Genomic DNA, 26,826 nt, shown 5'->3' on the forward strand with positions numbered 1-26,826 from the left:
ATGTATGTCCATATATGCATATGTGTTTGTATGCATGTATCAGAAAAGAAAGAGGAAAAAGCAAGTGTGAACAACGAAAGAAATAAAAAGTCAATATAATGCACGAAAAAATAACACAAATAATGAAATAATAATAACAAGCAAGGTCCAAACTGGGGTCACGTGACCCAGTTATTACGAAAGATTGCAATTGTAAACTAAGCAATTTTCTTTTATTCTTTTTCTTTCTTCTCCCGTTTTTCTTTTTCTTTTTTTTTTTAATGGCTTTTTAAAATAACCTGGTAGGTTGCCAGACTGGATGATGGAAAGAAAGGAAAAAAGAAAGACAAAGGGAATGAAGGTAAGAATGAGTGAATGAGTGAATGAATGAATGAATGATTGGAAGAAAACAGTCAAGACATTTTAGTCGAAGGAAAAAAAAAAAGCCATAAAAAGAGCTTACTAATGACGGTGGACGTCTTCTGGTGGTTACAAAGAAACGATTTAGCAGAGAACAGGCCATTGTCAAAGTAAATGAAAAGAAAAATAGAAAGAAGAGAAGGGAAGAAAGAACGAACGAACGGGAGAGAACGGTTCAATGAAGAAAGGAAAAGAAAAAAAAAAAGAAACGAAGAAATGAAAGAAGGAAGAAAAACGGAAAACAGAAAGAAGGAAATGAAATAAGAATGAAAAAAAAAACAGAAACAAAGAAAATATAAAGGTAGAAGGAAAGAAAGAAGGTAGGAAAAGCTGTAAGGATGACATTGGCAATATTTAAGTTATAAAAGGGAAGTAATTATTTTACGAATTGAACATTCAAGATGTCATAGATTAGAGGGGAAAAGGTAAAAAAAAAGGTGGGGTGGGGATAGATTAGAAAATAAAGGGAGGGAAATTAATGATGGTCATGGTGATAAGATGGGGTTTGGGATGAAGCAAAGTGTTTAGGAGTTGTTTAATTCATAATAAAGCTCCATTCTTTCTTTGAGGTATATGGGGTGGGTGAGGAACAGACCGTCAATATTGTCGAGTATTTCTATTGTAATTCACTGAGTCTCATGGATTCCACTGGAGTCTTCGTTTTCATGGAATGTATTGGGTTGTCAGATAAATTCATTCGTTTTTCTTTTTTCATTTATTTTAATCGTTATTTTTTTTATCAACCATTATAATAAATTAACGTAAAGTGTACTAGCCATCTGAATGTGGCTAGCCACTGGGGGTGGGGTGTTACTGATGCTTTTAGCCCCAGGAGATCAACGTCACCAGCTGGCCTTAGACACAAAATTTCAGTGCTCTTGTGTTATTTGCAGAGGGAGCTGTGAAAAACGTTAAATATTATTATTTGCAGAGGGTCTCCTTCATCGAAAACCGATGTTTACCATGCGTTGACGAAAGGCAATTACCTTGAAACTATAGTCCGTATGTATCACTTAGGTTTTCGAGGGAGGATGACCTCCCTTTGCAAATAACACAAGGGCACTGAAATTTTGTGTCTAAGGCCAGCTGGTGACGTTGATCTCCTGGGGCTAAAAGCATCAGTAACACCTCACCCCCAGTGGCTAGCCACATTCAGATGGCTAATACACTTTACGTTGTCGAGCGGTTACTGTTTATATCTCGTTCAGAGATTTATTAATGCTATAATAAATTAGTCTGTAATGTATTTTCCTTCATTAAGGTGGTGATCTGGCAGAATCGTTAGCACACCGGGCAAAATGCCTAGCGACGTTTCGTCCGTCTGCGCACTCAGCGGTGGTCGACTTTGCCTTTCATCCTTTCGGGGTTGATAAAATAAGTACCAGTTGAACACTTGAGTCGATGTAATCGACTTATCCCTCCTCCGAAATTGCTGGTCTTGTGCCAAAATCTAAAACCAATATATTTTCCCACATTGTTCACATCTTCCCGATGTTCCATTAGCCTAGCCTGTCAATACATTGACTGATTTGTTTGAATTGTGGATGAAAAATAGGAATTCAAAGAAATAGGAAAAAATGACACCCTAATAGGGTTTCTATGACACATAAGAGTAAAAACATTTAACGTATCTGGTTACAGGTTTGTCTTCAAATAGTGTACCTAAGGTAAATACTCATGTCAAAACGAAGGGCTTAGCTATCTTATAGATCTTTGTCTTTTTAGTTAAGTTGCTTATTCCCGTATAGCTCATCGCCACGCTGACCGCCTAACTAACTACTGACCTCTCACAGTCGTCAGTGGAAACTCATGTTTTGAGATTAGATTTCAAGACACCATAATGCTTCTTGTAAATGCCGGCCGATGGTTAGTTCCCCGTAAAAGCGTTTTTATATTTGACTCCATTAAATCAATGCTTCTTGACCACCATCGCTAGCCTTTGATGAAGAGAGCTTCGATTCCTTTCATTCTGTAATGTTAAAGTACAGTCCCATTTTCACTGCAACTTGTTCTGATTGCGTCTTAAGTGGAATTGGTCTGGTTTAATTTTGCTTTTTTTTCGTGTTAGGATGCCCATATTTCACTACTATTTCAAAACGTAGTTAGGACAGTTGTCTGATATAAACCGATCTTTGTGCTAAAGTGGTTCCCATAACCTAACCAGAGTCTAGAGTTAAGTCTTCCACTGGCAACACTTCTATTAGTGTTGTTAACCCAACGTCAATGTGAGTAGCTAAAAGACAGACAAACAGACAGACATATACTTTCTTCCTCAGAAGATCGACAATGTGGAGCTCCATTTCCTTGTAGAAAATCAACCTACAGATGTGCAAACTGATGTGTAACTCATTGATCTCACAAGTACTGAAGGGCTTCTTGACGAGTTAGCTTCATGTTTCGAAGATAGGTTTTTAAAAAATCAAGAGGGTAAATATGGGCACTGGTCCCTCTCCCATCTCCTCCTTCTCAGACTATCAAATAGAAAACATTGATTGCCATGCCGTGTCCAAAATATAACAAGGCACATTCTATTGAATTTGTTCCGTATGTAACCGGTACTTATCCGAGCCAATCAAGTAGTTCTTGCGTGGTAACTTTACCTGCTAGAAATAGTTGCGAGAATTACTTCAACTCACACCTTGCTGCCAGAAAACGTAATCTGGACATTCCTAAAAGACAGGATAATCAGTGCTGGAATGCCTTTGATTGTAGGTGCGCTCGAACAGGACTGGCCTGGTATTAAACAACAACAATAACAACAGTTGATTCTTATTGTATCGAATGCGAAAGAATGAAAAGTAAGCTCAATCGCTGCAGGATTTGAACTAAGAACGTTGAGAGTTTGAACTTAATACCGCAACGACATTTATTGGGTCCGGCAGAAAAGATACATTCCATAGTGTCGATTGACCCACATACTTTTGACAATCCCACATAATTTTATATCCCAACACTTGACGTCTCTCCCCACTCCCGCGCCTCTAATACATACAACCGCCATTTGTCGCTTGTCAGTTGTCAACTGGTGAGCGGCGACTTTATTACTGAAAAGTAGTTGTGGGGTGTGGTGGGGGGGAGGGGGTCCAGAAACTATAAAGAAAAAAAAACGGAAGAAGAGTGGGGAATAAAATGAGCAAAGACAAATAGATAAAAAGAAGGAAAGCGACAGTATTATATAGCTGTCGGAAGACGTCCTGTGTAGTCAACCGTAATAGCCGAAGTCAACCATGACAGTTGAAGCGTGTCGTAGTCGTGGTGGCTGGCGGTTGTCAAATTATTTTATTGAAACGTATGAAAAACTCTTTTATTGTAAAAAAAAAGATGTGAACAAACATTTGCATCGTTCTACTGGGAACAGTCTCACTGTCTGGTTGGAATCTACTCTGAACAATAAGATCGGTAACATTTAGTAAGGAGGAGTGTGATAAAAGGTTAAAAAAAGAAAAAAAAAAACGAAAATATTACCGTGCAAGCTCCACCACAAGTAAGGATAACGGTACCGTTTCAATTCCGGTTAAAGCTTAGGCGGCGAGCTGGCAGAACCGTTAGCACGCCGGGCGAAATGCGTAGCCGTATTTCGTCTGCCGTTACGTTTTCAAATTCCGCCGAGGTCGACTTTGCCTTTCATCCTTTCAGGGTCGATAAATTAAGTACCAGTTAAGCACTGGGGTCGATGTAATCGCCTTAATCCGTTTGTCTGTCCTTGTTTGTTCCCTCTATGTTTAGCTCCTTGTGGGTAATAAAGAAACATATTTCAACTCACTTGTATAATTTTTCTTATACATGTTTCAGTCATTGGACTGTGATCACGCTAGGCACTGCTTTCAGGAGGTTAAATCGAAGAAATCGACATAAGAAGTCTTATTTTAACATTTCAAAAAAATTTTTTTTTGTATGGTTTAGAGATCAACTGTGGTGATCACCTCTTCTTTTTTTTTTAATTCTGGAAGGCTGCATTGAATAAACCACAACCCCAAATATCTAATACCTATTACTTTATAAAATATGATAATTTATAAAACTTCAACGAAATGTTAACAAAAAAGGTGGAATTTCAGAATTTGTTACTTAATTTACTTCGGAATTCTGTCCTCCTAACACAATTGTAATTACTTTAAACAAGTTATTTTACAATTACTGTAACCAAGTAATTACAAAAATGCAGATAAGGTAACATAGAGAGGTGTTTTCAAAATCTCTAAATATTTGATATGATAGGCTTTAAATAAAATTACACTCAACAAAAGTATATTCCCGGATCTTTCGTTTTTTATATTTTACTTGTTTCAGTCATTTGACTACGGCAAAGCTGGGGCACCGCCTTGAAGGGTTTTAGTCGAACAAATGGACGCCTGGATTTTTTTTTAAACCTAGTACTTATTCTATGGAAGCCTAGTGCTTATTCTATCAGTCTCTTTAGTCGAACCGCTAAGTTACGGGGACGTAAACACACCAGCATCGGTTGTCAAGCGATGTTGGGAGGACTAACACAGACACATAAACATATGCACACACATACATATATATATAATAATATAAATAATATATAAATATATGCATATATACATACATATATGTACATACCTAACATCTATATGTATATATAAATGCATATATGGATACAGGACATCAAAAAAAAAAACGTTGAACACAATGAGAAACGAAAACATAAAAACAAAAACATAGAAACGAACTTTTTTTCAAACAACGAAATAAACAGAGAAACAAAACATACAACCCAAGGAATATTCCCCTTCTTCAGTTGTCCCTGTTTCGTCTACTCCGCGTTTCACCTTTTTTTGATGTCCTGTATCCATATATGCATTTATATATACATATATATGTAGGCATGTACATATATGTATGTATATATGCATATATTTATATATTATTTATATTATTATATGATCGAAAGCCACGCATCCTTTTCCAAGTAAGTTTTATCTGTATATATATACATATATACGACGGGCTTCAAGCTCTGCTATCGTCCTTGTAGTATAAGGTGACCATAGCTGACAGCAGTAGTCCAGTCGGCTGAGGATAAATGACTTCCATAGTGTCATCATAGTTTCTTGGTCCCTTGTCCGGAAGTTTCTCAGAATCCAAGCGGCCCGTCTTCTGGATATTGTTACCATTTTGTTGATATGTGTGTGAAATGAGGCATTGTTGTTCATTTCTATTCCTAGATCACGCACCATATTTAATTCAGGGATCGTCTGCGCCGATTTTTCAACAAATGTACTTCATTCAGAAGGAATCTGAGTTCATAAAATTCTTTTAAGGATGTCCGTGACTAGTGCGAAGAGGTTATCTTCTAAACTGTAGACCTGACTCCAATGCTTTCAACATAACGGCCTCTGTTAAAGGTACCCAAAATCTAGGTGATGGTATTAAATTGGGTACTGGATTATATCAATGACTCGAGACAAAGAACAGTCTCTTTGGCATATTTCTATGCAGTTTCTATCTACTAAATTTCACTCACAAATGATGACCCGAAGAAGAGGAAATAAACATTTTCCCAAGTAAAGCACAGTGGGATCGAATCTAAGGGCTGACTTGGCATTTGCGAATTGAAGTTTTTAACCAGACAGCCATGTTTACGCAGAAGAGAATAAAAAGTACAATTTCATACATCCTCACTTTTAAAAGCGTTGAGCTTTGTTCCTAAACAAAGGAAGATTGTAGGAGAACAATAGAGTGGACAGAATCCGAGGCATGCTGAGTCTGCTCGCCAGTTTCGAATTTTAATTATGCGTCGATTCCCCTTCAGTTAAGTCACCATGAACCCTAAAAACAAACCACCTATTTACCCCTTGCCTTCTGCACTCTTAAAGAAATCAATAGCTTTGTCATTCTCATGACGGCGCATTGGCAGGAAATTTACATTGTGTAAGCTTCACATCTCTTCACATTAAATTCCTATCCTATTGGAATCGAATTTGCCTTTTCATCTCCTCTGGGTCGATATATAACCACCCCTATTTTATATGATTATTCTGGGTGAGATGTTATGTTCAATTGAGTCAGTCCGCGTGTATTTAGTAGGATTGGTTGAATTGAATATAGATCCTCTACAAAAAATTAACAATGTGTGTGTGTGCGCGCACGCGCGAACAATGTAATTTGATACACACTGATGTTTGTTTTAAGGTTTTACACATATATATATATGTATATATATATATATTATATATATATATATATATATATATATACGTATATATGCATATGTTTTATTTTATTTATTACTTTATTGGATGTGTGGTAAGTAGCTTGCTAACCAACCACATGGTTCCGGGTTCAGTCCCACTGCGTGGCATCTTGGGCAAGTGTCTTCTGCTATAGCCTCGGGCCGACCAAAGCCTTGTGAGTGGATTTGGTAGACGGAAACTGAAAGAAGCCTGTCGTATATATGTGTGTGTGTACGTGTTTGTGTGTCTAGCATTGCTTGACAACCGATGCTGGTGTGTTTATGTCCCCGTAACTTAGCGGTTCGGCAAAAGAGACCGATAGAATAAGTACTGGGCTTACAAAGAATAAGTCCCGGGGTCGATTTGCTCGACTAAAGGCGGTGCTCCAGCATGGCCGCAGTCAAAAGACTGAAACAAGTAAAAGAGAGAGTAAAGAGTATATATAGTTAAGCATTAAATTAAAAGATCATTCAATAGCTTTTAGTAAAGTACATGTTTATAAATTCTTACGCGGAAAAAACTGAGAGTAACTTCGAAGATGACCAACCGTCACGAGTCAATCCGGTGATTGCTGCTAAGCCGAAACTTTGATGTCACAATAAAAATTTTCAATGAAATATATATATATATAACAAAATATGAGTTTGGAATTTCGAATAAATTAAACTTATTTTCGTAAAGTTAATTTTCCCACTTCTTCGTTTGATTCACTTCCTGAGGCAATATATATATGTACATATGTATATATATATATATAATATATATATATATATATATATATAATATATATATATATATATATATACATACATACATACATACATACATACATTCACACATGCTACTTACTCATGTTGTACGTGTAATTTGTGTGCGTGTTTGTACCCACATACAAACACATATACAAACTCTCACAAACACAGACACACATACAAACACACACACACACACACACACACACACACCACACACACACACACACACACACACACACACACACACACACACACACACACATACACACATGGTTTAAAGTAAATTAGCAATCAATCATTCCGTAGTTCCTGGAAGGAGGTTAGTAGAGGCTTTTAGTTAAACCGGAAGCGGAAGTGTTTGATTTCGAAACTAGTTCTCATTTACAGACGTACCGAACTTCTATAATAATAATAATAATAATAATAATTATAATAATAATAATAATAATATAATAATAATAATAATAATAATAATAATAATAATAATAATAAAATAATAATAATAATAATTCCCATTTATAGTTTCTATTTGGATTATATATATATATTTTTTTTTATTCCAGCCAATCATTTGGAAAATCCGGTTCCATACTCTTTAGTCTCCACCAATCAGCACATATATCCGGTTTTGTAGTACACCTGATCAAAGCAATCGATTGACGTATTCAGGTAATGCTAGATATTTTGGTAGAGTGGCAGATTTCCTTGAAAACTTACATGTCATCGCTGGATTATTTTCGATGTGGCTGTTATTTATTGTTCTTAATATTGGTTATTGTTAATATTGTTGCTGTTGTTATTGTTGTGATGTTGGTGTTTAACTTTCAGCAATTAATGATTTCACGTTTTGTTTTACTGCGTGTTTTTTTCTTTCCCCCTTTTATTTTGCTTCTATTTTCTGTTATTTATGGCATAATTTTTTTATTATTGCAGTTAATTGCAGCTGCAATCACACTTCACCCATTGTTTATTTACCAGTTGCAATTAATCATTGGCTACTTAGTGGCAGTTGTTGTAGTTGCTGGTGTTCTTGACGTTGTTGCAGTTTACGGCTGTTGCCAGTTTTGATGTCATCGTCGGTGTTACTGTTCCTAACTATATTTAGAGTTTTTATTTGAAACACTTCAAATGTGTTTTAAAAAGTTTGAACTTTATAACTTCCTGTTTTTTTACACTTTCATTACAACATCTTGCGCACAGTGAAATATAATAATAATAATAATAATAATAATAATAATAATAATAATAATAATATTCTGCTCAATACCACAGATTTGCTTGTCACTTGTTTGACCATAACCATTTGAGCACGTCCCTTAGTGGCTGACGATATGTGCATCTCTGATCACGAGCAGAAGTAGTGGGGGAGCATCATAGCCATGTGTTGAGAGGGATTCTTTGGGGTTTGAATAATTCACCTCTGGAAACATGGGTGGTTCTTTCAACATCCTTAAACAACCCTTATTCAGGGACCTTTTGAGCGGGATGGGCTACTCAACCTGAAGAAAATTCTAACTGGGCCCCACCTGCAAGGTCATGTGCTGTTTATCTTGATATGAGATCACCATGTCGCGCACATATGGTTGTGATGCATGTGCCTGGTGTGCCCTTATCAGACGGGTAGTCATGATAGGTATATTGGGCTTCGTATATTTTACCCCAGTGTCACTTTGATGGCATGAACTGCTCTCTCACTCAATAATAATAATAATATTCTGCTCAATACCACAGATTTGCTTGTCAGTTGATTGACCTTAACCATTTGAACACGTCCCTTAGTGGCTGACGATATGTGCATCTCTGATCACGAGCAGAAGTAGTGGGGGAGCATCATAGCCATGTGTTGAGAGGGATTCTTTGGGGTTTGAATAATTCACCTCTGGAAACATGGGTGTTTCGTTTAACATCCTTAAACAACCCTTATTCAGGGACCTTTTGAGCGGGATAGGTTACTCGACCAGATGAAAATTCTAACTGAGCCTCACCTGCAAGGTCATGCGCTGTTTATCTTGATATTAGATCCCCATGTCACGCACACATGTTTGTGATGCATGTGCTTAGTGTACCCTTATCAGATGGGTAGTCATGATGGTTATACTGGGCTTTGTATATATTACCCCAGTGTCACTTTGATGGCATGCACTGCTCTCTCACTCAATAATAATAATAATAATAATAATAATAATAATAATAATAATGATGATGGTGATAATAATAATAATAATGATGGTGATAATGATAATCATAATAATGATGATGATAATAATAATCATAATAATAATAATAATAATAATAATAATAATAATAATAAATAATCCTTTTTTAATTCTGGTTCAAGGCCAGCGATTTCGAGCAAAGGAGTAAGTCGATTATATCGACCCCAGGCCCTGACTGGTACTTCATTTATTGACCTCGAAATGACGAAAGACAAAGTTGACTGTAGCAGCATTTTGACTCAGAATGAAAAAATCCCTAAGAAATGCCGCTAGCATTTTATATAACGTAGTAACGATTCTGCCAGCCCCAATAGTCACCTCAATAATAATCATTTCTACTATAGTCACAAGGCCTGAAGTTTTGTGGAGAGGGAAATTTGAGAAATATCAGGGTCTAGCCAGAGAGCCGAAGAGACTGTAGAAGACCAAGTCAACAATTATTCCAGTGGTTATTGGTGCACTTGGCACAACACCCAAAATGCTAACAAAACGACTGAAGTGTGTTGAAATTTAAACTCACATTGTCGACCTGCAGAAAAGTACGATCCTATATTCTGCAAGAACCTTAAGAAAGATTCTTGAGATTTGGGGAGACTTATTGTTATCAAACCTCAAGATAAAATAACTGCTAACTAAATTAGCATGTACTAGCGAGTACCAGGACCGAGCCATTGAATTACAGAGACTATGGCAAGTGCGGGTAAAATGTACCCCAGTAGTTATAGTTGCATTGGGAACTGTCCCTAAAGATCTGAACACAGGGATAGAGGAAATAGGCACAAAACCCAGTTTAGTACAGTCCAGAAAACAGTACTATTAGGGACAGATAGGGTACTTGAGAGGGTTCTTGGCATATAAGGTTACTTGTTGTAGCCCGATGTTAGGATTTTTTCTTTTCCAACAGTCTAATCTGTTGTGTTTATATGAAAATAATAATAATAACAACAACAATAATAATAATGATAATAATAATAATAATAATAATAATAATAATAAATAATTTATTGCCCCTAGGGCCACAGATGCTTGGTAAATCAATCTATCACGCCGTGTAACACATTCTTTTTCTTGGGTACTATTAACAGAGTTCATTCTGTGGCAAGTATTGAGACCATGTTCTTTCTTTGGAAATAACATCCTTCCAGACAGCAACAATAAACCCCTCAGGTGCCTCCTCATGGTCACCCGAATCTCTCTAGAAATAGCAACAAATCTCCCCAATTCACATTCTATCATCTCAAATAAAAAAAAAACAGATTTGTCAAAGTAGACCCTGATATGCAAAAAGGATGTTGTATGTGGTTGACACAGCTAGAACAACTTTAATCAGAGATCCACTTGATCATTCTGGCCTGGGGGGAGGGGGCGAGTTTGAATATCAATATATTTACAGCTACCATCGTCACAACAATATTACAAGCGAAAATGCGTGTATTGTGTGTGTACGTGTGTGTTTATAAAGCCACAAAAGCTACAAATGCAAGATATCATCATCATCATTGTCACCGTCGTCGGTTTCGAATTTTGGTATAAGACCAGCAACTTTGGGGGAGGGGTAAGTCGACTACAGCGACCCCTGTACTCAAGTGCCACTTATTTTATCGACTCCGAAGGATGAAATGCAAAGTCGACTTCAGCGGAATTTGGAGTCAGAACATGCATTCGGACGAAATGCCACTAAGCATTTTGCCCGGCGTGCTAATGATTCTGTCATCTCGTCGCCTAATCATCATCATCAATATCAACAACAGCAACAACAACAACGCTGCCAGAGGAAGAACTTGGCTGGAAGAGTATGGCCAACCACAGCAGCCGTGGAGGTGCAATGGCCCAGTGGTTAGGGCAGCGGACTCGCGGTCGTAAGAACGCGGTAACGATTCCCAGACCGGCCATTGTGAATGTTTATTGAGCAAAAACATCTAAGCTCCATGAGGCTCCGGGGCGGAGGGGATGTGAAGCCCGCTGTACTCTTTCACCACAACTTTCTCTCACTCTTTCTTCCTACTTCTTCCACAAAGCAGAGGAACCATGGTGTAATCCACTATGGTGTAGTAAACTTTCAGACCCTAGTCTAGATTGCGAATCCCCTGTACCCCAGGAGGGTTCAGCTCTCCACCCGTTAAAAGCCACCGTTTACGGCATGAGGATAACAACGTAGCTTTCGCGCCCGTGCAACCGCCAGTCTATCGCGTGTGGTGGATCTTCAGGTTGCAACAGGCATTCTTAGTAGCGTAGAGTAGGCTCGAATTAGAGATTATTCTTTGTGGCTAATGGCGTGAGTCCTGATTGGAAGAAGAAGAAGAAGAAGAAGAAGAAGAAGACGACCACCACAGCAGCCAGGAAGAGCTTGAAGCTCGTCTTCTCATTTCAGACTGTCTCTAGGAGCGATAAGGTACTTTAGTGTTTTAGGGGTTTACCTTCTTTAATGTCCCGCTTATGTGGACACGAATGTTTAACTGTGAGTAAAGTTAGAAAGTTCTTTAAAATAGAATGCTGTATATTCGATTCGTCCACACAGTTTCCGTCTACCAAATTCACTCACAAGGCATTTGGTAATCCCGTGGCTATAGCAGAAGACACTTGCCCAAGGTCCGTGTAGTAGGACAAAACCCGAATTCCGTGATGCAAACGGGCTTCTTAACCAAACGGCCATGACTAAATAAAAAAAAATAGTTCATGTCGTATTATTATTGATGATTAACCCAAGGTAACTACTGGTCGAGCAGACTTATGATCACAACTATGATAATCCTGTCTTGTTACTGGCATGCTACTTCTAGGATCACATTAAATGTGATCATTTCGTTCTGTTTTTGAAGATCTTACGGCGTGATTTTTGAAAGAAATTGTGCGACCATGTTAAGTCTAACTCGTTGACTTGTAATATCGTTCCGTAGTTGTTTTATTTTATCAACTTTGATATTTTTAAAGAAAATGTCTTGTTGAAGAAAACTTATTTCTAACGTGGTTGTGACCAATATAGTCTAAATCCAGGGTGGAGAATACTTTTAGTTCCGGAAGCGAATTACAAATGCATCAGAATCTGTTGAGGTATGTATGTGCCAAGAAAAATAATGACTCTTTAATTTGACAAATTCATGAATATGAATCCGTTTTTAATTTAGATTTTTAGAGTCTTCGTCAAGTGAATGGTTTCAAAGTTGAATTGAATGTAGGTGACATTTCACCCGCGAACGAAGGATTTCATGGAAACTGTTGTGTAAAGCAGCTGCGTCAAATGGAATGGTCACCAAATTGTTACCGCTGTAACATTTTATACTCAGTAAGAATTTTATACCTCAGTATATTATGTTACCTCAGTAACAATTTTATACTCCGATATCTTTTTAATTGCTGAAACATTACGGCACAAACTGTTATTCTATTTTCATTACTTCAGAAAGGCAAACAGTCGAATCGAACAAAATTGTATATTACAATATAGCCGAAGCCATTTCAGTCGTGACCATCCCGCTACTTGTTCAGGCACATTTGATGTATCCTCCTTTTGTAATGACGGTAGAGTGGGATTTGAAGGGGATTTGGCTGTTATTTCTGACGCGTTGAACAATCAGTTAGAAGTTCCTCGTCGGTTTGACAATAAACATGTAAATTGGTAAGATTGTTAAATAGAATTTACTAACAAGTATGAATTCTGGCGCTCTTTGCAATTGTCAGACAAATCAGCCATCTTTAAGAGCGATTATAGTCAAAAGTTTCATCAGATAAGAGTCAATTAAAAGTGGAAATACTCGTTAAGTAACTGACGTTAAACTAATTTGTATTAAGGTGAATGACCGCATGACAAATTCTTATAACAAGGCGCTGTAAATATCTCATCAAAGGCATATTGTAAATAATAAATACAGGTAAAGACAACACATACATCATAATTATTAATTTACTTGAAAATAACCTGTCAACAATGAAAGAAAATTTCTACAAGAAATTCACTATAGAAAATAGTCGATGAAATAATAACGGTCTTATTAAACAATCTGCTTATAAGGTGTCAGTTTGTCTATTGATTTTAAATGCATATTTAATATAGTAGAATATTAGCAAAGTTGTTATAACATCGGACAGAATGAATTGTGGTATTTAGTTATGGTCTTTTACGCTTTCAATTCAAATCTTAACATGGTCACCGTTTCATCTTTTCCTCCCGTTGGATGTCGAGAAATTAGAGTCAAGCATTGGTTTGATTTATTTTCCTATAAAGCACCCTAGCCGTAAGGGGAATTCATTTGTAAGACTTTATTTAGCCTTGTAATATAATCTGAGATGATTTTTCTGAATCTATTCCGGAGCTGAGAGTGTAAGCTGTTATCTGTTAGGGTCCTAGTGTTGTAAAAGGCCACCCTTTCAAATATTTCCTAGATGTATTTGAGAGTTTCTTAGCACAATGGGTGTGGTAAGTGTGTTCAGTAATATACCTTAATTTCTCATGTGACATATTGGAATGTTTGTAAGCAGCTGACTCTAGCTCCAAAGACTCACCGACAAAGTCAGCATTAGTAGCTGCAGTAATCTTCAGTTCGATCCTGTTGAAAATACCAATGAGATCTTTCTAGAGATATCTAAAAAGTAGACAAAGCAATTGTATAATAAGTTTTATCGGCTGTCTCAACAAGCGATACTAGAATTGACGGAAACTATTTTAAATATGCCCAAAGCTACAGGCTGCTCAGATCGCATACGTCAATGCTGGCATAAGAGTCCATCAAGACGTTGAAGAGGCTTGCGGGTTGTGGTTTTTAACCCAAGTTTTCTCTTTATTGCAAATTTTTACGACCATATATGATTATCTCAGTATCTTGTCTGGCAGACTTAATCTATCTCCTTTTTAACACTTCCATCTAATCCTGGAGTTCCTTTAGCGAAATTATTCTGTTGCCATCAATAGAGTCAAGACTTCGGTTTGAGGATGTCTTCCTCATTACCACCTATCTCAGAGGGCTTCTAAAGAGTCGTGGGCACTGCTTTCTCTCCTGTCTAAAATATTAAAAAAAGAATACCAATTCATTAATACTGGCAAATTAATTCTAGAAATTTAGATATGAGGGGTATAAGTCAACGATATCGACTTGTGCTAATCTAGTTAGTCTTAAATTTAATGTCTTTGAATCAGTCGAAAATTGTACAGATGTAGTTCACTGCTAGGGCCCAGAAGCTTTCCCAATCTTTTTCATATTTCTCAGTATTTTCTCGCTTTTAAACCTAATTCTGTTTTATGTGAATTCATTAGGCTATATTCTTAGTTTATTTGTGAACCTTCCCTCTTTTAATATATGAGTCGATTATTTAGGCATTCTATTCTGTTACCCTTTTTTTTTTTTTGCCATAAAGCTTCCTCGTTGATAATACTGCAAATCTTAGCGTTTGCCTTATTTTCATATACTTATTCATGTTATCAAGTATTAATTTTCTTATATTTACCGTTCTCCTCTTCATAGATGTTATTCATCTTGTCCGAAAATACAAATTAATTACTTGAGGCCTTAATCCTACTTGTGCTTATTGCAGTTTCAGGATCCTACTTTAACAAGCCTTCCACCTCTTTTCGAACGACGTTTTGTCCCAAAGGGGGCGAGATGTTTATCAAAGTACAGACGTTTCTAGTTGCCGAAGACTGCATGTTGGGACCCTATTCCTGACTATAAACTCTATCTATTCACCCAAACTAGAGCTTAAATGTTAAAATAAAGAAACTGCAAAACGAAGATATTAACCGTGTCTACATTTGTGATGTTTATTTTTTAAAGAAGTTTATTACACGATTAATTTCCCACATAATAAGGAAAACTTATCAGAATAATGAGAAATAAGCGCTCAGCAAATTAAGGTGCAATATATGAATTTGTGAACGTTTGTGTACGCAATACATAAAATATGTAGTTTATAAGAAACTGACGCTTCTTATCACGATGCCGATTATTCAAACGATTAAAGAAAGGAAACAGCGTAAGAATATATGAGCAAAAATACTGAATATATTGTTCCTTAATTTATCGATCACTGTGGTAGGCCCAGAAAATTTCTGCAAAGAATATCCCAATACCATTAAAAAAGGAACAAAATGTCTGATTGAAAAAAAAAGTTCTGAATAAGAAAATATAATATGGAGGTTAATAATATTCTGTTGATAAAAGGATGATGGATGCCACGAAGGAAAATAAGTTGGGCTTCAGATGTTGTAATATAGAACTGGAACCCTTCTAGTCAGATCCTTTCAAAATTATAAAGAGATGAGTTTTTAAAATTCATCCTACAGTTTTCAAGACATAATATTCAAAGTTTATTTTCCTCTTCCTGACCCTTTCTAGAGGTGGGAGTGGAGGATCTTCTTTGTACGTTATCTTCTCATTGAAGCCACTCCTCAAAAATACTTGTTGTAAGAGGGTGCAGTTTTGTCAGAGATATCTCTGAGGAGAAGAATTAAGTTCTTAATCTGAGGGTGTCACTTCCGTGATCTGAAGCCAAGTTTATCTGCGGGGGCGTCACTAGTCACGTCCACGAATAAGTAAGCCTTCCAGCACATCTTCACGTCGCCCTTCATCTCTTACGCTACCGTTGTTATTATCTTTATATAACCTTTAATAAGGAAACTGAAAGTTCATACTGCTGCCACAAACGAAACTAATTTTAATCTATCAGTTGTCATTACTTTTCTATAAATTTTACTGGAACCTTTAATATCACTGGAATTTCTAACGATAACAAGGCAAACTATTCCTATCCAGCAACCATCCACCAGTTAATATAAAGCCGAGCAGTGTTGAAATAACAGTTCCTCTGCGTGATACTAACTGATCAGTGAGAACAAACATCGCTCAATAACTATTACGTTTATTTAAAACACGTAGTGGCCTCATCAGTCGGTGTTGTCGCATCTAAGAGATCAAGGTGTTCTTGCACCGGTTAAACTTTCAACAACGAAAAACTGAGTTAAACTGTTAATGCGAATATTTAACCTCGACGACAAGTGTTGAGTGCTCTTGTCTTTCACTTGTAGATGTTTCGAGTGTCTGTCTGCCTGCCTGCCTGCCTGCCTGCCTGCCTGCCTGCTGCCTGTATGTATGTATGTTTGTATGTATGTATGTATGTATGTATGTATGTATGTATGTATGTATAAGTGAGCCAACAAGGAAACTTTAGATGGCTATTCTAGAAATAGCAACCACGACCAGTATCGGAAAGCCTTTCATCATAGGTCTACTCGATCAAGGTTGATCTAGAGCAGGGGTGGAAAACCCCCGCCCGCGAGCACATTTTATTGCGCCCGAAGGTTGATATACTCGTATGTACAAAATATAATAAATTTTTCAACTATTAGATTTATACACTATTCATACGCCTATTTGCGACATAGGTCACGTTTCCACCAGGGCTTAAAACGGTTAGACTCGAATAGAAATTGTCCGGTAACTGCCATTTGGATGGAAATTTTGTTTTCACTATAAAACACATATTGCTAGGTTTGTACCACTCCCTTGAGACCCAACTACACTCTAGCTGAAAAATATAGGATACCTCATAATTAATATAAACATCCTAAATTCAGTGGCGGCGTTAAATGTATTAAACTTATCTTTATCGAATTATATATAGATATATACAAGATTTACACAGATATAAGAGTTAGAACTTCTGATCCGCCCGCGGACCTTTTTAATTGGAAATTTTTGCCTGCTGAACTAAAAAGTTTCCAACACCCCTGATCTAGAGCTAATTAATAAACCAGCAAAGTAGCGTCTTCAAGTAAGTGTATGTGTGTACGTGTTTACCTATATCGATATACATTTGTATATTCAAACACACATTTATGTATTCATTGACAAATGCATATCTATCTATCTATCTATCTATCTATCTATCTATCTATCTATCTATCTATCTGATTTTGGTAGTGATTCTCCGGTTTGAGTGTTCCAGGGTTTTGTGGAGTGAGGAACCACCTCTAAACCACTATTGTCCCCGGGTCAACTGTGATCCAGAGTAGTAGCATCTGTCAGGGTCGCAGCTGTGGGTTAACTAGCATGGCATTCCATCTGGGCGGTGTGCACCCAAAGCAATGAATAATTGTATTCAAAGCAATAAATAGTTGTATTCAAAGCAATGATTAGTAACTTACGAAACCGGTATGCTTGAATCTCTTTAACAATTCACAATAATGACTTTTTTTACTTTTATTCCTACCTCAGTTCATCTAATTGTAAATATCTTTCGTTACAATGTGCATTTTCGTTTATTTTTCTTACTTTCCCCTTACATTACCACGTGTAGTTTCTATTTTCTTTTTGTAACATATTTCTATTACATATATATATATATTATATATATATATATATATATATATATATATATATATTATATATATATATATATATATATATATTGTGTGTGTGTGTGTGGTGTGTGTGTGTGTGTATATATAGCTTTGTGTTCATTTATAGGTGCAGTATGTTTGTGCTAGGAGCAGAAATTCACTACTATTTAGTAGTGCTGCTTCAGATAATTGTAGCGTTCAAACTTTACCATCACACACACTGACTTGGTTAATAATACAGCAATGTCCCTTTAATCATTACATGAAAATAAAGTTTTCAGTGAATTTCCGGCATCAAACTAGGTTTTGGAACATTACATGTCACATTGCTTAAGATCTTATCTATATATTGAGCGATGTTCCGCAAGGTACTGTTTTGGTACCGCTACTGTTTATAATAGCCCTCTCAGATATGCCCTCAGCCACACAGAGAACCACGATCACAAGTGATGCAGATGATACAAAAGTCTCACAGGTGATACAGAACCCTGAAAATGCTATTCACCTGCAACGTGAGTTAGATGAAACATGCAAGTGGGTTAAGAAGAATAACATGCAGTTTAATGCTGAAAAGTTTCAAGCCCTATGCTATCAGCATGCAAAACTAACTGCAATACTAATAAAATACACTGGACCTGGAGAGATTGCAAATGCAGAGACACAGTCAGTGCGATACCTGGGCAACTACATGAGTAATAATGCATCCTTCCATGTACATGTTGCTAGGTTGGCAATGAAATGCTGATGGCTAACCGGATGGATTCTTAGAACTTTTAAATCGAGAAATCAGAAAACCACGATGATCTTCTGGAGGACATTTGTCCTAAGCTGCTTTGACTATTGCTCCCACCTATGGTCATCAACCAGTGTAAAATTAATTTCAGACCTTGAGGCAATCCAATGAAGCTACACGAAGAAGATAGTCTTTATGTGGCAAATAAGCTACTGGGAAAGACTCAAGAGATTGAGACTTTATTCCCTAGAGCGTAGGCACGAAAAATATGCCATAATATGCATCAGGAAGATCATGGAAAGACTTCTCCCAAACTTTGGCATTGAGAGTTACAATAACGCTATGATAGGGCGCCACTGCATAGTGCCAAAAATTCCAACTTTGCCATCAAAATATAGGGCAAGATATTGCAACAGCATGGGCTTTAAAGGACCACAGCTCTTAAAATATCCTTCTAGGGGACCTGAGAGACCTGCATGAGGTGGATGTAGGTGTCTTCAAAACGAAACTAGATCTCTTACTGTCAAGAGTCCCAGATGAACCAAGTTAACAGCAGGAATTGCAAATGAGGGCAGCGGTGTCAATCTCCCTTATGCACCAAATGTCAAATTCCAAAATGAATTAGTGAAGTAAAAATTATGTAGCAACACCAAATGGTGGTGCCCCAGCTCTTGAGCTGAAACCAGTTCAATTCAATTCAATATATATATATATATATATATATATATATATATATATATATATATATATACATGTGTGTGTATATATATAAAGTTAATCCAAACATGAAAACACCAAGAGAAAACACAACAACGCGAGGACGTGGAACAATATAGTATTATTGGACGCTCAGGAAGTAAGGGAAGAAGGAGGGTTTTACGTTTCGAGCGGAGTTCTTCGTTAGAAACTTAGGAAAAGAAAAGATCCAGAGAAGGGAAGACGGAGGAAAAAAATAGATACATTTGTATATATATATATACATATATATATCTATATACATGTGTATATATGCATATATATATGTATGCATATATATACATATATACATGTGTGTATATATATATACACATATATACATGTGTATATATATACAAGTGTATATATATATGTGACCTCGTGTGTACCGTTGGCGATTTTTTTCTCTGTCTTCCCTTCTCTGGATCTTTCCTTCTCCTATGTTTCCGACGAAGAGCTCCGTTCGAAACGTTAAACCCTCCTTCTTTCCTTCTTTCCTGAGCGTCCAATAATACTATATTTGTTCCACGTCCTCGCGTTGTTGTGTTTTTTGTGCTTTCTTGTTTGGATTAACTTTATATATATATATATATATATATATATATATATATACATGGGTATATATATACACATAAGTATATATATATACATGTATATATATGTACATATATATACTTATGTGTATATATATACATGTATATATATATATGCATGTTTATATATATATATATACATGTTTATATATATACATGTTTATATATATATACATGTTTATATATATATATATACATGTTTATATATATATATATATATATATATATGTTTATATATATATATATATATATGTTTATATATATATACATATATATATATATATATATATATATATATATATATATTTAAACATGTTTATATATATACATGTATATATATACACGTGTATATATATACATATATATATGTACGTATATATACATGCATATATATACATATATATATATACACACATATACATATACATACACATACACACACACACATATATAGACATATATACACACACATACATATATATATTAGTGTGTATGTGTGTGTTTGACACGAAGGAAACACGGAGAAAGGAGAGAGAGGTAATTGTGATGAAGAAGATGTAATTAATTTTCGGAAGGATGAATCACGTTCGTTCGAATTCTTTTATTTATTTATTTAATCTTTTTTTTTTAAATTTCTTCGAAAGCTGTGAAGCTGCCCTAACCTAACCTCTAACCTTCCCTTTCTCGCTTCATATATATATATATATATATATATACATATATATATATACATACATACACACACACACACCACACACACACACATACATATATTTGTACATAAGTGTAGAACGTTGAGCACTCATATATTATATATATATATATATATATATATATATATATATATATATATATATATAAAAGAAGAAAATGTAAGCAAAGAGGAATTTTTTAAAGCCAAATATTTGGTACCATTCTAAAGAACTAAAGAACGCTGAAGAACGTCATATAAACAACCTACATCCTTCACCCCACATATGGATTCTCTTTGAAAGTTGATGCAAAAGGATAAAAAATAAAAAGCGATTGCCAGTACAGGTCATTGAGTACATTTCGGTGACTAAGTGTTATGGGAGTGTCTTTCCAGTGCAGGGTATGTTTATGGAAGAAAAACGAAAAAGAAATGAAAAAAATCCTATTAAAAAAGCAACATCAACAACAACATTAATTGAAGTTTGGTCAACAACAAAGTGGACCAATTTAATCTTTATATTATTTGGGAGGGTCGGGTAGGATAAATGAGGAAAGGGGTGCAGCTTCCTTCTATGATAGGTAAAATTAGTTTAAGTTTCAGATTTTTTTTGATTTTTTTTTCGAATTTGGGGTGGAGTATATATATACAGCATCTATTACACACCCGATTCCTAACTGACCCTCAAATGACTCTTTCACTTACTTTTATAGAACAAACATACGTTTATTGTGTTACAGATACACACCTATAAGTATTTTATGTGCATACACATTTAAAAACAAAACATATTTCTGTAGATGTACTCTTACGTATACGTTTAAACATATTCTTATGTGTTCACTCGATTATACAGACACATGGCCTTGCTTTTTGCTTTTTGAGCCAAAGAAACTAACTAACATGATCCTAGAAATGCATTCAAATATACGTGCGTATGTAAACATAGTTGTGAAGACATTTTTATCTTATTTTGTTCCCTAAATTTCTGGAGAAGTCGTGGGGGCGACATCGTGACATACGGGGGGAAAAAGAGAAGAATTGGAGAATCTTGGCGTCTAAAATTGAGTCTCACTCTCGGTAGTTAGTCTCATCTAGAAGAAGAAGAAGAAGAAGAAGAAGAAGAAGAAGAAACGACTCCAACACTGGCATCCCGAAGCGATGAAAGGCAAATTTGACACCTCGGTGGGATTTGAACTCAGAGAGCCGGAACGAATACCGCAGTTAGTCTATCTAACGCTCTGACGACTCTACCAATTGGTCGCCTTAAAATGATTGGGTTAAATCGAGATCCGAGGAAACTGGCGAAGGTCTGCAACGGCAACATTTAATTAGATAAAGAGGAAGCTTGAATGGAATATCGGTCAAATTCAATTCCCGTGAGCAGTAGGACGTCTACATCAATGGAACCGATTCAACATCGCACGAACTCTTCTTTCTACATATGTTTACACATAAACATATACTCATATATACATACTCATAATAGATGTACATACACGTGAGTATATTTTGTGTATTGTCGTCGTCACTAGCAACAACAACAACAACCAGCCAGCCAGCCAGCCATCATCATAACCGCCATCACTATTAGCCATCATCATCATCACCATCATCAGTAGCAGCAGCCAACTCTTAGTGAGAGTTCGGGAGAATCCATCGAGCGATATGGAGATTTTTAAATTGTCAGTAGGAGCTCCTATTCTTTACGATGTCGTTGGCACTATCAGTGGTGCCTACGATCCTACGCAGCGTAACCGGTTTAGAGAGAGTGAGAGAGAGAGAGAGAGAAAAGGAGAAAGGGAGAGGGTGAGAGAGAGAAAAAAGGAGAGAGGAAGTGGGTGACAGAGAGAGAGAGGCGCAGGAGTGGCTGTGTGGTAAGTAGCTTGCTTACCAACCATATGGTTCTGGGTTCATTCCCACTGCGTGGCACCTTGGGCAAGTGTCTTCTACTGTAGCCTCGGGCCGACCAAAGCCTTGTGAGTGGATTTGGTAGACGGAAACTGAAAGAAGCCCGTCGTATATATGTATATATATATATATATATTAAGGTATGTAGAAAATACAACATGGACAAGAACGTATAGCTCATAGAAGACGATACAATAAACATGGATAGGACATTCGAACCCCTCAGTCTTCAGTCAAGAACCGATCATCGTAGTAATTTCGGCTGATTAATCTTGAGATTACTAGATCACGGCCAGCCTCCAAGAAAAACTAAGCAACGAGCATTAGAAAAACTAAGCTGGAAGCGTAGATTTCCTGGAAGAAGGATCGAATGCATACGAACACCAGGACAGCAAAAGGGACAGATATAAAAAAAACAAAAAACAATAATGGAATACAGAAACATGAAATACAGAAGCATTAACGGTGAAAACAACAAGTGTCTTACGACTGATAACAAGCAAACAATTTTTTCTCTGGCGCATTGGAAAAAGCCTTTATAGCGGCGGACGAAAAACAACGATGTTAACACGACGAGGGTCAGGAGCTGAAAGGCAGATTTCGGCCAACAGTCACGTGACAGAGAAGAGGGAAAAGAAAAGAAAGAGAAGCAAAGGAAGAGAGAGAGAGAAGGGGGACAAAACGCAACAAAGAGAGAGAAGAGAGAGAAAGAAGGAATCAGAGAGGAGAAGGGATGGTGTCGAAGAATGACCTGTGAGTGCAGAGCGAGACAAAGAAATAGGAGGGTAGTGGAAGACTAGACCAAAGGATCAGAGGAAAGAGAAGATGAATAGAGAGAAAGTAAAAATGAGAGAGAGAGAGAGAGACAAACAGAGAGTCGTACCAATTATTAAGAATATGTGTTCACATTAATGATAAGGGGGGTACGGGGCGCCTGGAATATATGTTAAGATGTATGTGTATATGTTTATGTGTCTGTGTTTCTCCCCCAACATCGCTTGACAACCGATGGTGGTGTGTTTACGTCCCCGTAACTTAGCGGTTCGGAAAAAGAGACCGATAGAATAAGCACTAGGCTTCCAAAGAATAAGTCCTGAGGTTGATTTGCTCGACTAAAGGCGGTGCTCCTGCATGGCCGCAGTCAGATGACTGAAACAGGTAAAAGCGTAAAGGGATGGGGAAGTGGAAAATTTTATATGGGTATTGGACACAAAGTAAAAACCTCGTGGCTAGAGTTTTGTGACCGTGATCATTAGATCGTGGTTTCGATTCCCGGATAGGGCATTGCGTTGTGCTTTTGAGCAAAACACTTCATATCACGTTGGGCCAATTTACTCAGCTGTAAATGATTAATCCTGCAATCGACTGGCTTCCCGTTGAGGATGAATGTTGTGATTTCGGTCACTTATATGCTATGGAAACCGAGTAACTGGCCTTATGAGTCCCAGGGCTCAAGACTGAACTAAGTAAGGACTGGGCACGAAGGGAGCTGAAGGACGTAGCGACAGATGCATCCGTACATTTTTTGTCTTTATTTTCCTTTTAAATATTTACTTAAGAAAAATTAATGTAATATTAGGATAAACTGCTTGTTTGCTTCAGTCACATCAACAATGACAACAACAATAATCACGACAGCATCAACAGTAATAGACACCGATATCTGAATGAGTAAATGAACAAAACCGAATACATACAACTTAGGCTTGTAGGGTTCACTTTTAGTAAGCTTGTGCCGTAATACTGAGTCCACTGAATCAAACTATTACTCGGAACTAAAACACTCCGGGATATTACATGTATAAGCATTAAAAATTGAGTGGGGGTGTCATTGAATAGTAGCAAGGAGGCGTTGAAAAGGTGACAGTAAAAGAAAAAGGGCGATTTTCAAAAAAGTTTGGAAAACACTGGTTCAAAAATATATAGATAATAAAAAAAATATAGCTTCAAATTCGACGAATTGTCGTCGGTTGGGAGTATAGCCAATTAGTATCAATCCCAGGACCTAAGTTGCATTTTATTTAATGACCACAAAAGGAGGAAAAACAAAGGGATGTATTTATAGATTTGAGCCTTTTAGTCCAATACTCTATGATTTCTGACTAGAGAGACGCCACGAAATAGTAGTAATAGTCAACCTTTCCGCAAATCACTCTCTACTTGCTTACAACAGGGAAGACACATTCAAAGTGTATATATGTATTACATGGTAAAATGTGAGCAAAAGAAATAATTTTCTTAAGATTATAAACCTGGAAAAGTAGAGGACAAATTTTTACAATTGGAAAAGTTCAGGCAAGTTATAATATCTGGTAAAGTACAGAACAAGAAAATTTTTGCTTAAAATATTGCAGCTAAGGATAAAATTTAAAATAAAATATTTAGATTTAGAAAATATTTTTTTACAAGTTATTACTTGTATTTTTTATTACTTGTTACTTCTATTAAAAATAGAAATAACTCAAAATATTTTTTGCACTTTAAAAAATTCATTTTTTAATTATTAATTAATTATTAGAAAATTGAAAATAGATTATAAAAAGTGATAGTAGTACATAATTAGTTAGTACAATAAATAGAATAATACAAAAATTGTTATATATTACAGTAAAATCTACCTATAACAACAAATTCACAGTAAAATTTGTTGGAGTTATTGCCGAGTCTTCACATTTTTAGTCTTGAACAATGTCCATTTTTTTTTTCATATAATGAATTTGCCTACCATATATACTATTCTACTTTGCATAAAACTTTACCTATATTGGTACTTCTGGCTCTCGTTTTTTAAGTGTTCTAGTGTATCAATATTTTAACAAAGCGATGGTACCTTTTTTTTTTTTAAATTATAATGTTACTTTGTAAATTAAAATCAAATAATTTTTAATACTCAAATTTTATCCTTAGCTGCAATAGTTTAAGTAAAAATTTTCATGTTCTGTACTTTACCGGATGTAATAACTTGTCCTGTACTTTTCCAGATTTTATAATCTTAAGAATATTATTTCTCTTGCTCGTATTTTCCCGTGTAATCTATGTTTTTTCCAGGCTATGCTATTATGCTAATTAATAATGAGTCGATTAATATTTTAAGGTTTTACCTTATTGAAAATTGAATAATAGATTTAATAAATTTCTAAATAATATTTTGATTTTTTTCATTTTTGTGATTGAATCATTCTCATTATTGAATTAAAGTAAAAAGTTTTAATCTAAAAAAATAAAAATAAGATTAGTATTTGAAGAGCACTTTATTTACATTGACTCATTATGAAATTAAAAATTGAAAATAATGCTTTTAAAATTAAAAAAAGTTATTTGGATCTAAACTTGATTGGAGGCGTTACTTACAGGGACCAGTCCTTTTCAAAATTGTTAACAGCTTTCAATTTGGTTAAGAACTGAATTAGCGACAAAACTCTGAAAGATACTGCTTGTGAGTAAATTGCGGCCTTAAGAATATTATTCAACTACGGTAATAGTTGAATGATATAACCTACATACATATACTACATAATACATACATTTTACATACAAACACACACACACACACACACACACACACCACACACACACACACACACACACATATATTTACATACATATATACATGCATGCACACGTAAGTGTATATGCATGTATGTAAATACACACATAGAAATACAGGATGGCCGTGACTGGTACGCTTTTGATGACAGGTTTACTTGGTTTAACGCTGAACTGAGGCTGAAAAACAAAATTAACGACCCAGCCAATGAGGGAGCCTCAAAACCAATATTTTTCAGCCTCAAAGTCGCACTGGATTCCAGAGGTAGGTCATCATTTTTTACAGGTATGTCGTGATGCAAATTTCAGATATTTATCTTTGATGAAAGTGCAAAATATTTTCGAGTAATGATACTGTTTATTATGAATGTTTTTACTTCCGTTTGGGCTATCAATGTATTTGATAATCACTAAAAATATATTTACTTTTTAAATTTTTTAATCAAAAAGTTTGACTAGGAAATTGTAATTAAAAATTCATGAAACTGCGAACAATTATGAATAAAAAATGAAGTGCGACGTTTTTTGTTTATTGTTTTTAATTGTTGAAATTATAACATATGCATTATCTTTGTTATTTATTCTTTACACGAAAGTAAAAGCCTTTTTTAAAATTTAGATATTGACACGATGAAGACGGTGATAAATAATGAAAATGATTTTTATTGGAAAAGGAGTAGCTTTGAAGTAGAGACGGTATGTCATCGATGAGCTGGCGAAT

The 26,826-nt window shown here is 35.8% G+C and overlaps 1 long non-coding RNA gene across 2 annotated transcripts in view; it reads left to right on the forward strand.

Moving 5' to 3' along the window:
* LOC115210340 overlaps positions 1-26,560 on the forward strand; it is a 138,946-nt gene extending 112,386 nt beyond the window's left edge. Inside the window, exons 5-6 of one of the 2 annotated variants that reach the window (XR_004998872.1) lie at positions 286-340; positions 26,258-26,560. This is a non-coding gene — a long non-coding RNA (uncharacterized LOC115210340). Of the gene's footprint in view, positions 1-285; positions 341-7,914; positions 8,301-26,257 lie in introns of those variants that run through there. The other variant, XR_003881438.2, reaches the window with a different exon arrangement.
* Positions 26,561-26,826: the final 266 nt, after the last annotated feature.

This window comes from Octopus sinensis, linkage group LG4 (assembly GCF_006345805.1).
Source record: "Octopus sinensis linkage group LG4, ASM634580v1, whole genome shotgun sequence".
Classification (NCBI taxonomy): domain Eukaryota; kingdom Metazoa; phylum Mollusca; class Cephalopoda; order Octopoda; family Octopodidae; genus Octopus; species Octopus sinensis.